This window comes from Panthera onca, chromosome A3, assembly GCF_046562875.1.
Source record: "Panthera onca isolate mPanOnc1 chromosome A3, mPanOnc1 haplotype 2, whole genome shotgun sequence".
In the NCBI taxonomy this organism is placed as follows: domain Eukaryota; kingdom Metazoa; phylum Chordata; class Mammalia; order Carnivora; family Felidae; genus Panthera; species Panthera onca.
In genome coordinates this window covers 8,902,888-8,919,286 of record NC_138341.1, presented here as the reverse complement: position 1 = coordinate 8,919,286, position 16,399 = coordinate 8,902,888, and the positions used below count along the sequence as shown (strand labels likewise).

Genomic DNA, 16,399 nt, shown 5'->3' with positions numbered 1-16,399 from the left:
CTCAGAGATTTCAAGGCTCTCAAAGACAAAGGCCCTCGGAACACCCAGCTTCCCGACAGAACCCCAGAAAGGCCAACATCCCAAGGACCAGAATGAACAAATTGCAACTGTATGTTAGTTACCAACAAACACACCTTAAAAACAAAGATGCAGAAAGTGGAGGGTAAGCCAAAAGAAAACAAATTCAAGCAAATACTAACCCAAAAAAAGATGGACCCACCACACGACCGTAAAACCAAGTAACTTTTCGGCTTTAAAGCAAACAAGCACTCTCAGAAAGGAGAGCAATTTCACTATGATGCCAAGAGTGGGTCCACCAGGAAAAGATAACAAGCTCAAAGACTGCGATGACCCGTGTCAGTCAGGATTCATGCAGAGGTGAGGCACGACAGCAGAAAACGGAGCCAGGCAATGTTAATATAAAGAATTGCTGACGGGGCGCCTGGGGGGCTTGGTCGGTTGAGCCTCCGACTTCGGCTCAGGTCATGATCTTGCGGTTCGCGAGTTCGAGCCCCGCGTCGGGCTCTGTGCTGACGGCTGGGAGCCCGGATCCTCTTCGGATTCTGTGTCTCCCTCTCTCTCTGCCCCTCCCCTGCTCACGCTCTCTCTCAAAAATAAATAAACATTAAAAGCATTTTTTTAATTAAAAAAAAAAATGCTGATAGAGCGAAAGGTGATTAGCTACTAAAAGGGATGGGCAGGTTGAACCCCAGGAGGCTGACGAATGAGCGGACGAGGTAGAAGCTGGCCACTCAGAGGAAGGCCCTGCCCAGCTGAGGAGGAGTCCTGTAGCTGCCACGGGACAACCTGCCTCCACTGTGGTGACCAGCGAACTGGACCCACTCTCATTTCGGACGTTCACCAAGAGGTCGGGTCTCCGTCATGGGCCCCGCACCACTTCCCCCCAAACACCAACGGTGAGGAGAACGAAGTTTGCTGGAAATTATTCAAGAATCCATCAGAGAAGATAGGCCGTCTTTCCCTTTTAATCTTGTCTCATTTCCCTCGCGACCTTCCCCGAGACAAAAACAGAAGTGCTTTGAGAGCCATTCTCCCACAAAGTCACTCCCTTTTTCTTTTTGTTACCCTTGGCCACCACCAACTTCCCCGGGCCTCCCTCGTCTAGCAGAGGACCACAGGGATTGTCCCCACAGCTTCTCAAAACGCGGACGGCCAAACGAAATGGATGCCCAATTTAAATTTTTTTTTTTTAACGTTTATTTATTTTTGAGACAGAGAGAGACAGAGTATGAACAGGGGAGGGGCAGAGAGAGAGGAAGACACAGAATCTGAAACGGGCTCCAGGCTCTGAGCTGTCAGCACAGAGCCCGACGCGGGGCTCGAACTCACGGACCGCGAGATCATGACCTGAGCCGAAGTCGGACGCTTAACCGACTGAGCCACCCAGGCGCCCCAATAGATGCCTAATTTAGTAAGAGAACAGCCGGCTCCCGGCATCTTGGGCACCGTCGGCAGCCGGGGCCAAGCAGGGGGGAGGTCCGCCTTGGCCCGGCGACTCAGGAGCTCTGGATGCACACCGAGCAGCCTGGATTTGACCTTCATGTGTTAACGACGCTGGTATGTTTCCCTTCGGGGCTCGATTCTGTGCCGCGGCCTCTTCTGTGCAATTCTTCTCAGCTTCCACGCCACCTCGGAGGCCCTCCTGCCAGCTTAGGTCCCACAGGGTCGCATGGACGGCTTGAGGACGGACAAGGGAAAGGCTCTAAAGAACCCACTGTAAAGAAAATCATTTCATTATGTGCGAAGAGTGTTTCCCCAAAAGATCTGGTCCTGAAACGCCGTTTTGTTTTTCCACCAATAAACAACCCTCAAACGGAGCTGCTCTGGAAAGTCCTGTAGGCCATTCATTTGCAGTAACTTAGCAGAGCAGTGTCCAGACCACTGAGCTTGACGGCAGGAAAACGTCACCTTCCGTCGCTGGCTCTGCGATCGCGGACAAGCCACAAAACATCCTGATAAAGTCCACTTCGCAGAGGGGGAAATAACAGTAAATACGCACTTCGTGGGTTTTTGTGGTGAGGTGTAGGGGATATACCGGCGATAAATATGGCCTATAGATAGTAAAGGGTTATTCAAGTAGTATTAAGTCAGTAGAGTTGTTATTAACCTAGCCCTTTGTAGCTACGATCTTTATGCTTGTCATTTTGGCCTCAGTGGCTTCGAGGTGGCCCAAAGGAGCTGGAAGGCAGGTCAGTAAGCAATTGGGTTTGAAGAGGGTGGTACTGACCCCGGCGAACGGACCGAGGCCCCCCCCCCAGGAGACGGTCCCACCATGCCTGTGGCTCTCAGCAGTGTCCAGTCTCTAGAGGGGCTCCCTTGGCCTCCAGCTGACGGGGCAGGGAGCTGAGACACACGTGTGTGTTTAAGCTCAGTGGAGGCCATGGACCTTGACACACGGGCGTGGAAGAGAAGCGTGCTCAGGACAGGGTCTCCCGTGCAGGTCAGATTTCAGCGCTGATTACAAAGGGGCCCTGGTGAGCGGACCTCGTCTCTGACGGCAAACTAGCCAGTTCTCGTGCCATTCAACACTGAGCTTGGCGTCCACAGACATCTGTGGATGATGGAGTCAAAGAGCCACACACAGTGAGGCCAGGAGACCAACCGAACAACGGAGAAGAAGGGTCTCAGAGCCTCAGAGACGGCCCCACCACCTCTAATTCACCCATTCTCCCCTGCCCCCCGCCCAACCGACTGCCGGGTGCATTTATTTGCTTCTGTTGTGGATTAGCTGGGGAGCCCTTTGAGGCAAGGGGCACTTCTTGTTCACACCTGCATCCCAGCACCCACTGACTCAGCAAGCAATCACATATTGGAAGGAAGGAAGGAAGGAAGGAAGGAAGGAAGGAAGGAAGGGGAGGGAGGGAAGGAAGGAGGGAAGGAAAGGAAGGGAGGGAGGGAGGGAGGGAAGGGAAGGAAGGGAGGGAAGGAAGAGAAGGAAGGGAGGGAGGGGTGAGAGAGGAAGGAAGGAAGGAAGGAAGGAAGGAAGGAAGGGAGGAAGGGAGGAAGGGGTGAGGAAGGGAGGGAAGGAAGGAAGGGAGGGAAGGAGGGAGGGAGGGAAGGAAGGAAGGAAGGAAGGGAGGGAGGGAGGGAGGGAAGGAGGGAGGGAGGGAAGGAAGGAAGAGAGGAAAGGAGGGAGGGAGAGAAGGAAAGAAGGGAGGAAAGGAGGGAGGGAGGGAAGGAAGGGAGGAAAGGAGGGAGGGAGGGAAGGAAGGAAGGAAGGGAGGAAAGGAGGGAGGGAGGGGAGGAAGGAAGGGAGGGAAGGAAGGGAGGGAGGGAGGGAGGAAAGGAGGGAGGGAAGGAAGGGAGGGAGGGAGGAAAGGAGGGAGGGAGGGGAGGAAGGAAGGGAGGGAAGGAAGGGAGGGAGGGAAGGAAGGGAGGGAGGGAAGGAAGGGAGGGAGGGAAGGGAGGGAGGGAGGAAGGGAGGGAAGGAAGGGAGGGAGGGAAGGAAAGGAGGGAGGGAAGGGAGGAAGGGAGGGACAGAGGAAGGGAGGGAAGGAGGAAGGGAGGGTGAGGGAGGAAAGGAAGGAGGGAAGGAAGGAAGGAAGGCACCACTGTCCTCCACGACTCGGATGAAGCCATTGCCATGGCACATCCTCACGTCTCTCTCTTCCTCTCCCTCTTGAGGAGGGATTTGCGCTTTTGTCCCACAGGGGAGGGGCTTGCCCTGAGAGTTCTGCGCACAGGGAAAGATTCCTTCTCTTCTTCTCCGATAACCCACAACCAAGACCTAGAGACTAGACACGCAGTTCAGCGCACCCATCCCCAACACCCCCAGATGCTAGCGAGCGTTCCCAAGGTACCACGTCTGATGCTCAAATGTCCCTGCCGTTTTTCCATGGTGCCTGCCCTGATCTGGCCACACCAGGCCCCAAAAGCCAGACAGGAAATGGCATGTGACTGCAGACGCTTGGTTTCTATATGTCACTCATCAAGCATTTCCAAATAAGATTTCTTCTACCCCAGGCTTCTAGCAACTTCTGTATTCTGATGCTTTGACCTCTTGGGGCCTTGCCGATCCTGGAGGAACTTCCCCTCCCCTCCTAGGGTTGGCAGATTCTAGAGACAGTCCCACAGCTCTCCAGTGAGCCTGACTTTCAAATGCAAACCAACCAACCCAGAACCCACAGCCCCCTACCACCTCTATTATTTCCAGTGCAAACCAAACAAATCAGAACCCCCCCCCAGCCCCCCACCTCGAAGCAGGAAACAGGAGAGGAAAACTCACCACGTCATATCAGGGTCTCTGCTCACGGCCCAGCCGGGCCAATGCTGGGTCTTGTACAGCTGTTTGTACCCATATCCAGACTAACATGCTCACGATCTAATGAGATTTCCCTTCTTCCCCAAAGAGAGGGAAATATCAGTAAATTATAAAGGAGCAGAGCTAGGGGCAAGGGCTTTCTGGTCAACCTCTGTCCCTTTGAAGTCCTAGATTCGTTCTGTGGATATATTTTTGTTAATCTTTCTTTACTTTTGGGGAGGGGAGGGGCAGAGAGAGAGGGAGACAGAGGATCCGAAGCAGGCTCTGTGCTGACAGCGGAGAGCCTGATGCGGGGCTCGAACTCACCAACCGCGAGATCATGACCTGAGCCGAAGTCGGACACCTCACCGACTGAGCCACCCAGGCGCCCCTCGTTCTGTGGACATTTATTGCGCACCCTTGGCTGGGCGCTGGGGGTACGGGAACGAACCGGATGCGTTCCTTTAGCACAAGGAGAGTATAATCGAGTGAGGGGTCAGGCGTGCGAACAGAAAGGCCAATCGGAGTTACGGACGCTAAAAGAGAAGTTCGTGGGGACACAAAGTTGGAGGTGTCGTTTCCGCTGGAAGAGCACGTGCTCCACGAGAGGCCACCGGAAAGGCTCCGAGGGCGGCATAACAATGACTCCTGTATGTATAGCATATTCTGCAGACTCCAAAGGCGTGTTCACACTCTTCACTCTGTCTGCTGGTCTTCTCAGCACGGCCACGGTCGGGAGTATGATCCCCACGTTAGTTTGCAGATGAGGAAGAAGTAGCTCAACCTTACGGAGTCTCACCAAGCGTTTCACAGGTACTTCGGTCTCCTCTGATCCCCACGACAACCCAAGGAAACGGGAACCGTGGTCCTTCTCGTATCACAGACGAAGAAACAGAGAGAGGGGCAGTGCGACCGCCCAGCAAAGCACTGGAGAGCGAGACTTCAACTCCGCAGTGTGAGGCCAGGCCCCACGTCCTGGAGGAGTCCTCTGGGCTGCCTCTCGGGAGGGCTTCGCTCCAAGTGAGGAGGCTGGAAGGAGGCAAATCCTGCAGGAAAATCCCGGCGCTCATTCTCGAAGCCCAGTGCTGTGTTCACTCCTCCCGGAGACAGAACAGTTCGCGAGTATGGAAAACCTAGAAACAAAAGGAGGGAGACAGAAGGGAGGGAGCCCACTTACCTTTGCTGGGTGCCTGTTTCTGTCCCAGGCGCCCTACAGGGCAGTGACAGACACCATCTCGTTTCCTCTTTAGTACATCCCGGAAGGCTGCAGCCCTGATTTTTCTCATCGGTGCACAGGAAGAGACCTAGTTTGAGAGGACCAGCGGGCAGCACAGGTCTTAACCCTAGAGGTAGCTCCCAGTGACTGAGCCCGGGCCTGCTGACCCCAGTGAGCAGGTTCTGGCTCATTCCACTGGGAGCCCAGGGGGACCTGCTGCCAGGGCCCGGGTGGGTAGACGTGGCCTTCAGAAGGGCCTGCCCCGGGCTCGGCACTAGGACGCTCAGATGAAGAAGCCTGGCGTCCACCCTGGAGGAGTCGCGGCATGCAGGATCTTGCCACCATCTGCGGGCAGGGAAGGACACACAGGTGGGAGGGGGTCCTTGCCTGTCCCTTCAGCATTCTGCGATCCCCCCGGCCCTTCCCTTGAAGCCAGAAACAGGAGGGGAAACATCAGGGCACCATAGCCCAGCTCACGTTCCAGCAAGGAGCGTGTTCCCCTGCACGGCCACGGTGAGTTCGGGGAGAGGCCGGGTTACGCCGGCACCAGGCAGAGGGCACAGGCTGCCCTGCCGATTCCTGGGCGGTGTGGACGCCGATTCCTGGGCGGTGTGGACGCCCCAGATGCTCGCTCTGCGCGCTCCAGGCTGCGCACCCACGCAGGGCTGCAGACATTCATTGACTCCTCCGGGCCTCCCAGGCCCAGAAGCCTCTGCATTTCCCCTTCTCTGTTTTGTTTTTTGGTTTTTTTTTAACATTTATTTATTTTTGAGAGACAAAGTGCGAGCTGGGGAAGGGCAGAGAGCGAGAAAGAGAGGGAGACACAGAATCGGAAGTGGGCTCCAGTCTCCGAGCTGTCAGCACAGAGCCCAAGCGGGGCTCGAACCCGCGCACTACGGTGAGCTCACGACCTGAGCCACGTAACCGACGGAACTGCCCAGGCGCCCCTCCCCTTCTCGGTTTCACCGCAGGCCCGGGAAACTGCCCGTGTATTTCGTAAGCTGAGCGGAAGAAAGCAGAACTGTGTTGTCCGCGGGGGACTCTCCGCTCGCAACGCGTCACGTGCACGTGGTCCCAATACGCGAAACAAGACTCGGAGGCTGGGGGGCGACCCCGCGGAGTGGCGGAGGAAGGAAGGAGGCTCCAGGGAGGGTGTGGGTTCTTTGCGCCGGACTCCCACCCAGAACGCCGTTGCCACCGCCCTCGACAGAAGGAGCGCGGCCGCCCAGCCAGTGGCGCGGGGACACGCTCGCCATGGCACAGACCACCCCCACGCTTCGCCACGCGCGTCTCGAGAAAGCAGGGGCTTGGGCTGCACATGTTTCGACCCCTTTGCAAGAACCCAGGAGTCAGCCAGACCACAAAGGGATTTAGGAGAGGAGCCCAAAGGCTAACAGATTTTTCACCGGGGACACGCAGTTCTCCAGGCGGACGCATTAGTTAGTTCAAGGGCAGGCGAGGGCGGCTGGGGTACAGCGGAGCTTGGCGGGGACGCTGGGTTGCCACTTTCAGAGTGTTTCTGCGGTGGGCACCTCACCCTGGCCTGTGCCGCCAAGACAGATAAGCTTGGTCTAGCCTCCATTCTAGAAGGAGCGCGGCTAGACTGCCCCCCACCCTGGAAGCCTGGACCTCGCACCAGGGGGTGCACCCGCATTCAGATGGCTTCTGATGGGCTCCTTCAGTAGCTCGAAAAGTCCATGATTGACTCGGGATGTTACTGCAGGAAGAATCTCCATGAAGCACCACTCTGAGACTTTGCTGGAGACCTCACCTACCATCACCAGAGGCCCTTTTTTTATCAGCTGTACAAAACAGGTTGAAAACTTGTGCTAAGTTAATGGGGCCGGTAATTGGTGAGCAGGAGTCCATTTGGGTTAGATTTACTAAATAGTTCATTTTAGCGTCACTATAGACAACCCAGTTGGCAGTCAATACAGAGAAGGCGTCGTTTATTACCTCCAGTCACCCCTGAGTAGTGCACATCGGGGCATCTGAGACCGTGGCCCGTCTTCGACTGGCTTTCCTCACTTGACCTGTGTGTCACCCCTAGTTCTACGGCCCCACGCAGTCACTCCCCACCTGGTCTCCATCCCCCCGGCCCTGCCTGGTGACAAGATCGGTCTAGACACTGATTACCCAAGATAGTCAGAAATGCTCTGAACGGCTCTGACCAACTTTGTCCAGAGCCACACAGATGCCTCCTGCTTGGCTCTTCACAGCTATCTGATGCGACAGAGTGTTTCTGTTTTTGTGGGGTAAATAATGAAACTGGGATGCAGAGAAGGCCCACGGTAGACAGAGTACAAGTTGTGGAGGCATAAAGACAGGGTTCGACTCCAGCCCTCCTCCTTCCTGAGCGACCTTGGACAACTCATTTAGTTGCCTTGGACGTCAGGCTCTTCATCTGTAAAAGAAGAACAATCCACCAGGTGACGGAGGAAACTGAGTGAGACAGCATGAAAAACATGTAAATCTCCACCAAGAAACAGGACAAGGCAGCAATGTGGCGTTGGTGAAGGTAAAAGGGTCCCCTGGTTCCAGCCGACTGTGCTCAATCCTTGCAGGAAGCTGGGTCCAGAACTTCATTCTGAGTTCAAAGAGGTCAGGAAACTGAAATCAGATCGTTAATAGAAATTATTGGAAGAGGGGCGCCTGGGGGGCTCAGTCGGTTAAGCATCCGACTTTGGCTCGGGTCGTGATCTCACAGTTTGTGGGTTCGAGCCCCGCATCGGGCTCTGTGCCGACAGCTCGGAGCCTGTGGCCTGCTTCGAATTTTGTGTCTGCCTCTCTCTCTGCCCCTTTGTCTCTCTGTCTCTCAAAAATGAATAAATGTTAAAAAAAAAATTCTTTTAATAAATTTTTTGAAGAAGAGAGTATTATGCCTTCCTTTAAGAAGATGAGTATTATGCCTTCCTTTAAGAAGATGAGTATTATGCCTTCCTTTAAGAAGATCTCTTAACCCAGTCGTTGTTGGCTTCAAAGCCAAACTCACATGGATGAAACCACTAGAAGCCAAAGGTACGATCTGCCTGATACAAAAGCAGACCGGATGGGGAGCCAGGAGGGAGGAAGGGAAGTCTGGATTTGAAGCCAGGGTAGGGGGCTATGATGGGAGTTTCTACTCAAGGTAGCCAAAGTGGAAAAATATCAGAAGGTGAGTACAACCCCAATTCCTTGGCCAAGAAAAACAGTAATGCTTCCTTTCACTGAATGCCTAATACACGCTGAGAGCTCGTTGGGTTTTCTCATCACCACGAAACTATTTTACGGATCATAAAACGGAGACCCCAAGAGTTAAATCCCTTGACAGAGGTCAAACAACTAGTAAATGGCAAGACCAGGATTCAAACTCAGATCTGTCAGGCCCTCCCTGTTGTGATAGAGAACCGTGAGGCTCACGTACGGGAAATCTCGGAGACCAAGAGGAGAGGAAACTAGGAAGCAAAGTCAAGGGCCAAGTTTGAGAAAAAAATCTAATGGACCGTAAGCAAGGGGAGAAAGAGGCTAAGAGGGAGGCCTCTACCCGGTAGCGCTCAGGTGTCTGGGGTTGTGACTCTCCTGGCCACCTGGATGGGACAGACTGTTTGAGAGCTAAGGTAGCTGTTGGGGAGATATTAAAGTATCAAAGAAGCATTCAGTGAATACCCAAGAAATCAGGGAAGAAATCCTGGAGGGGCCTCGGGTGGCTCCGGGCTCGCTCTCTTCAATGTTTTAAGACCTCCACGTTCCTCCAAGCATTCACCAGGGCACCCAGGGCCGTTTCATCTTCTCGTACGTTCCACTTACAGCACGTCCTTTTTGCAAACAAGCACAGTAACAAGAGAACATTTTTTACCTCCTAGCGGAAGTTGCCTCTTTTGGCCGACTTTATTGATCCTCTCGACGTCCTGTAGGATTTGGTGAAAATGCAGGCAGCACGGAACATTGGAACACCTTGGTTAGGCATAAATGAGGCATCATTTTGATTCGTAACTATGTAGTGAGCATTTTCCATAAGCCCAGCACTGCACCAGGTACCAAGGATAAGGAGCAAAACGCAGGTCACTGATTTCAAGGAACTCAAGAGCTGGTGGGCAAGACAGCGGGAGAGACGACACTGAAACTCAGAGCAGTAAGCTTTCCGCTTCAGGGAAACACGAGACACTACTCACCAGGAGCCAAAGAATGTGGTGTCAGTTTACCCACTAAGTCTATTTCTGGAAATTGACGCTTAATACGTAAATATGCTCGTTGAGGCACAACTTCTAATAATCGAAAGCAATATATATGCCCAGTAATTTGAACCATTAAGTAATTTATAATGCATCCATTCAATAAAGACTTCTGCTTCTATTTAAAAAAAAAAAAAAATGGTGCTATAAGTTTTTTTTTTTATATACCAGGAGGAAATGCTTGCGTTGTTACGTTAAATTAAAAAGTAGTGGGGCACCTGGGTGGCTCCGTCGGTTGGGCGGCGGGCTTTGGCTCAGGTCATGATCTCAAGGTTCCTGAGTTCGACCCCCGCGTCGGGCTCTGTGCTGACGGCTCGGAGCCTGGAGCCTGTTTCGGATTCTGGGTCTCCCTCTCTCTCTGGCCCTCCCCCGTTCATGCTCTGTCTCTCTCTGTCTCAAAAATAAATAAACGTTAAAAAAAAAAAAAAAGTAGTTACGCTCTGCTTAGAACATAGAAAAGAAACCTGGAAGACCATATCCAAATGAGTACTGATACGTGTAAAGCAAGCAAAAAACCTAGTTTATGTGCCAGTTACTGTGATGTGAATACTCCCACCGTGACTGATTTCAAGCTGCCAATGGGACGTCACTATGCGGTGACATATATTCCCCACTGAAATGGGGAATAAACGCCTTCATTTAGCTCCTGCGAGCGGGCACCAGCCAGCATCAGCACCTCCGGCAATAACCTCAAGATGCTGACATCGTTTAGAGGACGTGATTCTGGGCAAGGTTAGTTTTTATCTATACTTTCCAAATATTCTGTACTGCAGTGAAGGAAAAGAACAGCATATTTGGAAAGCTCTTTTCTCCGGGGGAATAGCCGCCTAGCAAGCGTGGCCATTCGCCGCGGGTCCTATTTGAGGGACCTGCCTGGCACACGGTACTAAATGATTCCTGTGATTTATTTGGTCTCCCATTTTGCTCACTGAACAATGTCAGGAGCCGGAGTGCGCCAGGGAACCCAGCCCTTTCTTTGTCCTGACACAATTCACCCAGCAACCTCGGAGAGACAGAGGCAGGCAGTGCCCTGAGACCTAAGCCGGGAGAAGGAAGTCATCACAAAACTATGCTACAGCCAGCTGGGACCCTGGCCCACAGTCAGCCACGCCACGGACACGAAACCTTTTTCTGGAGCCCTGCGGGTTTTTAATGAAACTGGAATGCAGTGTTAACCACCAAGAAGCATGATGTCAAATAGGTGGACCCTGAGGCTGGTCATCTATCCTCGGTTTTCTCATCTACAAAATGGGGACATCAGGACCGGAAAAGGGATTCATGATCAGTGGGAAGCTGGTGGTCTCACAGATGGCCCCAGAGGCTTCAGGACGGCAGGGGCACACACACGTTTCCTATCTGCCACCGCGGGCAACCACACGCTTACGTTTTTGCAAAAACCCCAGACAATTTTGCCCTAAATACACAGCTATCACATAGCGAGGAAAAAAAAAATGAAGTTTTTTTTAGAAAGTCAGATTTCTTTCATATCCAGACCTGCAGCTCAGGCCGCAGGGCCCGATTTCAGAGAAGCAGCAACACACAGCTTCCGTCCCCCCATCCTAATGGCAGTTTCCACCCATCCCCTTCCCGCCAAGAGACCGGGTTTCATTGGAAGAGGTGACAAATTGCTAAGTGCGATTCTGTGCCGCTCGCACGCAAAAAAATACGTACCTTGACTGAATTCACAGAAATTGCACTCCGCTTTCAGGAAAAGTGCTAATCTCTCAGAGCACCAAGTGGAAATAGATAACCAGGACCAAGAGCTTCAGATCCTCGAAAGAACCCGCAGTCCAAGCTTTCCCTTCCTCACCGAGGAGAGATGTGCTCATCAGCACTTCTGGCACCAAAGGAGAGAAAACTGCTTGCTCTGGAGCAGAACGAGGCACAGAGACTCTCCAGCTCTCTGCAAAGGCCAGACGGCAGCAATCATGTGCTCCCTCTGGAGCCACGACAACCAGCCTTCAGTGGCTCTTTTCTTCCACTCTGACCAGAATTGGGGCAGCAGACTGACTTCAGTCTGGGATTTCATTTTATTTTTTTTTAATTTTTTTTTTTCAACGTTTTTTATTTATTTTTGGGACAGAGAGAGACAGAGCATGAACGGGGGAGGGGCAGAGAGAGAGGGAGACACAGAATCGGAAACAGGCTCCAGGCTCCGAGCCATCAGCCCAGAGCCTGACGCGGGGCTCGAACTCACGGACCGCGAGATCGTGACCTGGCTGAAGTCGGACGCTTAACCGACTGCGCCACCCAGGCGCCCCTGGGATTTCATTTTAAACGCGTTCCTCCAGATTAGCCAATTTTTTTTCTATCCAGGGATCGGAAGGAACTGGAGATTAAAAAAAAAGAACAAAGATCAAAAGCAAACAAGCTTTGATGATTGATTTTGTGCATCAACTTGGCTAGATTATTCTGTCCAGTTGTTTGATCAGACAGTAGTCTAGATGTTGCAGTTTGGGTTGAGATTAACATTGATGGCAGTAAACTTTGAGTAAAGCAGCTCACCCTCCATAGGGCGGGTGGGCCTTGTCTCATCAGTTGAAGACATTTAGAGCAAAGCCCTGTATCTCAAGAGAAGGAATTCGGCTTCCAAAATGCAACACAGAAATTCAGTCTGTTTTCCAGCCTTCAGACTCAAGACTGCAACATCCCCTTTAACCTGGATCTCCAAAATACCACTTGCCCTATAACAGATTTGGGACTTGTCAGCCCCCACCATCGATACGTGAATGAATTCCTTAAAATCTTGACAGATAGATGATAGATGGACGGATGGATAGGTGATAGATGGATGGATAGATAAATAGATAGATAGATAGAACCTGTCTCTATGTATAACTTTAGATATATAGATTCTGTTGTTCTATTGGTTGTGTTTCCCTGGAAAAGCCTAATGAATACATCAGCAAACACCCCTCTATTGTCAAAAACGAGCAGTCCCGTGGGGCAGACGATTTGCCAGGAGACCTAGGGAGGGTCCCAGTGCAGGTGGGAGCCGCTGGGACCACAGATATGGCCCCTGCTGGGAGCTCTCCCATGATTACCTCGTGTGATCAGCTCATGTAAAGGCACCCAGCAGGTCTGAGGCCTGGTCTATGGGGCTAAACTGCACCCCCCCAACGCCAGACTCCTCACCCCCACCTCCCCAGCAGCCAGGAAGTGTTGGCTAGAAGCCTTATTCTCACAGTGGGGATGGATAGGAGGCACAAGGCACCCGCCCCGGGTTCCACTGTTCAGGGAGAAGAGCCGACTTTGCGGGCCATGCCCCCGGTGTTGCACAGCTGCTCCGAGACCCTGCGCCAGACTGAGCGAGGCGAAGGGGACAGAGTGAGAGGGAAGGGTCAGTGACAAGGCGTGCACCAGAGCGGCGGTCGTACGCAAAAGCGTCACTTCCACAGCTTAGAAAAAAGAAAAGCAGGTTCCAAAGCTCTGAAGGAATGTTCTGCTCAGAAAGTACAGGATGGGGCCCGGAAAAGGACTTCCAACATACCCCCAGGAGATTCTAATACAGACGCTGCATGGCTCACCAAGGGCGGCCACTTGGTTGGCCAGGCCAGTGGCAGTGGCTAGTTGATACACCCCGGAGAAGGGAATGCCCCTCGCCCCATCTCACCTGCACTTTGGTCCAGGCAGCGGGAGCAGAGCGGAGCCCAGGCGGAGGATGGTCATGGGCCATCCGATCTCTGGCCATCCCACCTTCCAGCTCTTTCTGTCCCATCCCGGTGGAAGAAGCCGTCTTCTGGGACAGGGACAGAAGACCGCGTCCCTGTAGCTCCTCTGGGAGGCGTCGACTCAGCTCGAAGCTTTGTGGAGGGAAAAATCCAATTCCAGCCAGGGCCGTGAGTCAAAGGTTAATCTGAGGTAGAATCTCACTGAGCTGACATTCATTTTCCCTCCTCCATTAGCAGAATGGTGATCAAGAAAATGTCATCAGTCAACGTGAGGGGCTAGAGAAGGGCGACGCTCAGATTCATGTTCCACCTTGATGTTTGAGCACAGGGACTGCAAGTGACTCCCTCAGTGCCATAACCTTCTCCGTGGTGGCCCTTGTCCAGCTCCCTCCTCCTGTTCAAGGTCAGTGCCTCACTCTTCCTTCATTTCCATGTTAATGAGCCGCCTCCCAAGCAGCTCACTCCCTTTCCTGACTCTCCAGCCCCTCCTCCCCCGCCCCTGCGGACTTGCCTCCGGCCTGCCCTGCCGAGGCTAACTGTTCCAGAAGCATTACCCAGCCATCTTAATCACTCCTTCCTTTCTCCTCAGTGACCTGACCGGAGGCGGAAACACCACCCCATGCTTCTCCATCCGTCATGTTAACTACCCCGCAGTTGCTCATAAGGGTCCTCCGTTCTGTTCATGACTGGAGTACCCAGCGCTTCCCAAACAGCACATAAACCCAACCACACTCGGGACTGAGGCATTCTGCTGTATAACCTTGATCTATAACGAGCATGCTAAAAATTACAGAAGGCCAGAGCTGGGGGTTAGAACCAAGCTTTGGGCGATTAGGGGATGATTTTATGCACCTTAGCTTTTCTAAAGAAAACTCTAAAGAGATTGCAGCCCCCTCCACCGCCCCCCCCCCCACCGGCTTCATAGGCATCAGGGAGGAGGGGAGAGGGAGCCGGGTCAAGGGAGTCCCCATAACTCTGCCCTTGGTGGCAAGGAGTCACCACAGGCAGTGGGAAAGCTTGCAAGAGGAGGTGGCGTTGGGTCCAGAGGAAATTAGCGTCTCGGGGTTTCCTCCTGTAGTGAAGCCAAACTCCTGACTTAAGAAGGTCTACAACATTCTTCCTTCCCCCGGCAGCCAAGTTACTGGGTGTCTCCAGAGCCATGAGGCACGGGACAGGCGGTCATGACAGAGCGCGTGGGGACATGGGTCTGATGAAGCAGCTCCTAGACCCAAACGTGTATGGACACGCCGGCCTCTGTCACAGCCCAAAGCTGAACACGGCGTGTGCGACACCTTTGTCTCAACGCCCGCGGTGAAGCCCACCCCCTGGAGGCACCTGCCGGCCTAGCCCCTCCCACATTGGCTCCGGCGCTAGTCATGTGACCTGCTTTGGCCAACAGAGTGACAGCAAGCGTGCCCAGCAGAGACGCTCCTCAGGGGCAGCCGTCATGGGATGCTGCCACCGGGATGCAAAAACGCTGGGCCACCCTCCTGGAGAGGCCGCACGGAGAACAACTGGGACCCGTTGGCTGACAGGCCTAGCCCACGGCCAGAAATGGGAGTGAGGTCACCTTGAATCATCTCTTGCGGGTACAGCAGCCAAATGACATGAGTGGCCCCAGACCAAAGGAGCTAGCCAAGGCCAAACTGCACAGCGGAGAAAATAAATTATCGTCATTCAGAGCTACTGGGTTTGAATATCGTTGGGCAGCAACAGATAACTGTTAACGTTACGCTTCTCACTAAAAGGGCCTGCAACACTTCAGAGAAATAACACTTTATAAAATCCAACAGTTATGCCTGAATCAAAACTCATCATGAGCCGGCAATAAAGGACCTTCCCAACCTGATAGAGTATCTTTCAAATGCTCACAGCAAACATAAAAATGATGGTGAGATCGGAGAGGCAGCGCCATTAAAGTAGGAGCCCAGGTCTGCTACCACTGCTTGTACTCAGCAAGGTTTTAGAAGCCTTGGATGATCCAGTGTGCAAGAAAAAGCAAAGGCATAAGGATTGAACATAAAAGGCGGGGAGGGGGGGGAATAACCTATTTACGCACAATGTGATTGGGGTTGGCTGAAGAACGCCTTGCCCCCAAGATGCCCATGTCCTAATCTCCAGAACCTATGCATACAAACTTTTATGGCCAAAGGGATTTTGTCAGTGTCCTTAATTAAAGGATTTTGAAGTGGGAACATTATTCTGAATTAGCTAGATGGACCCAGGGTATTCACAAAGCTCCTTATAAGAGGGAGGCAGGTACAGAAAACACAAATCTATAAAAGAGCAGAGAAAAATCCAACAAAAGATGTACACGACGTTTACTTAAAAAGCCATAGGAGGGGCGCCTGGGTGGCTCAGTCGGTTAAGCGTCCGACTTCAGCTCAGGTCACGATCTCGCGGTCCGTGAGTTCGAGCCCCGCGTCGGGCTCTGGGCTGATGGCTCAGAGCCTGGAGCCTGCTTCCGATTCTGTGTCTCCCTCTCTCTCTGCCCCTCCCCTGTTCATGCTCTGTCTCTCTCTGTCTCAAAAATAAATAAAAACATTAAAAAAAAAATTAAAAAAAAAAAGCCATAGGATATTTTTGAATGATACGTAAGAAGACTTTTATAAGCAGAGAAATATGCCGTGCCTATTATGAAGATCATCATCATAAAAAAAGCCATTTCCCCCCCAAATTGATCTATGCAATGACCGCATGAATCCCCACAAGGCATTTTTGTAGAATTCGACAAACCGATCCTAAACTCCAAAAGGGAGTGGGCAGGAAAGGGGTTAACTTGGCAGGCCGGGGTTGCTCAAATCCTTCACATTCCAGAGGAAGGCTTGTCCACAGGTTAGCTGCTCCAGAAAACACCCTATGTGTCCTTGGAATATTCTGCCTGATAAGACTGTCTTTGTCTGCCTGAGGCCTTGGAGATCTCCAACACAAAGAGCAAAGCACTGGGTAGAGCTGAGCCCGTCCTGAAGAAGATGAAGGCAGGGGCAGTGCAGATTACCTTTATGAGTTCAAGACTGGCTATAAAACTCTAACCATTCAG

The 16,399-nt window shown here is 52.6% G+C and overlaps 1 long non-coding RNA gene across 1 annotated transcript; it reads right to left on the bottom strand.

Annotated features, from left to right (window-relative positions):
• Positions 1 to 1,244: 1,244 nt before the first annotated feature.
• LOC132689197 (uncharacterized) lies at positions 1,245 to 11,715 on the bottom strand. Its single transcript, XR_009614902.3, has 3 exons — positions 11,360 to 11,715; positions 4,247 to 5,822; positions 1,245 to 1,735 (listed from the first exon to the last, which is right to left on the bottom strand). It is a non-coding gene; the product is annotated as an uncharacterized LOC132689197 (long non-coding RNA).
• Between the last annotated feature and the right edge of the window lie 4,684 nt (positions 11,716 to 16,399).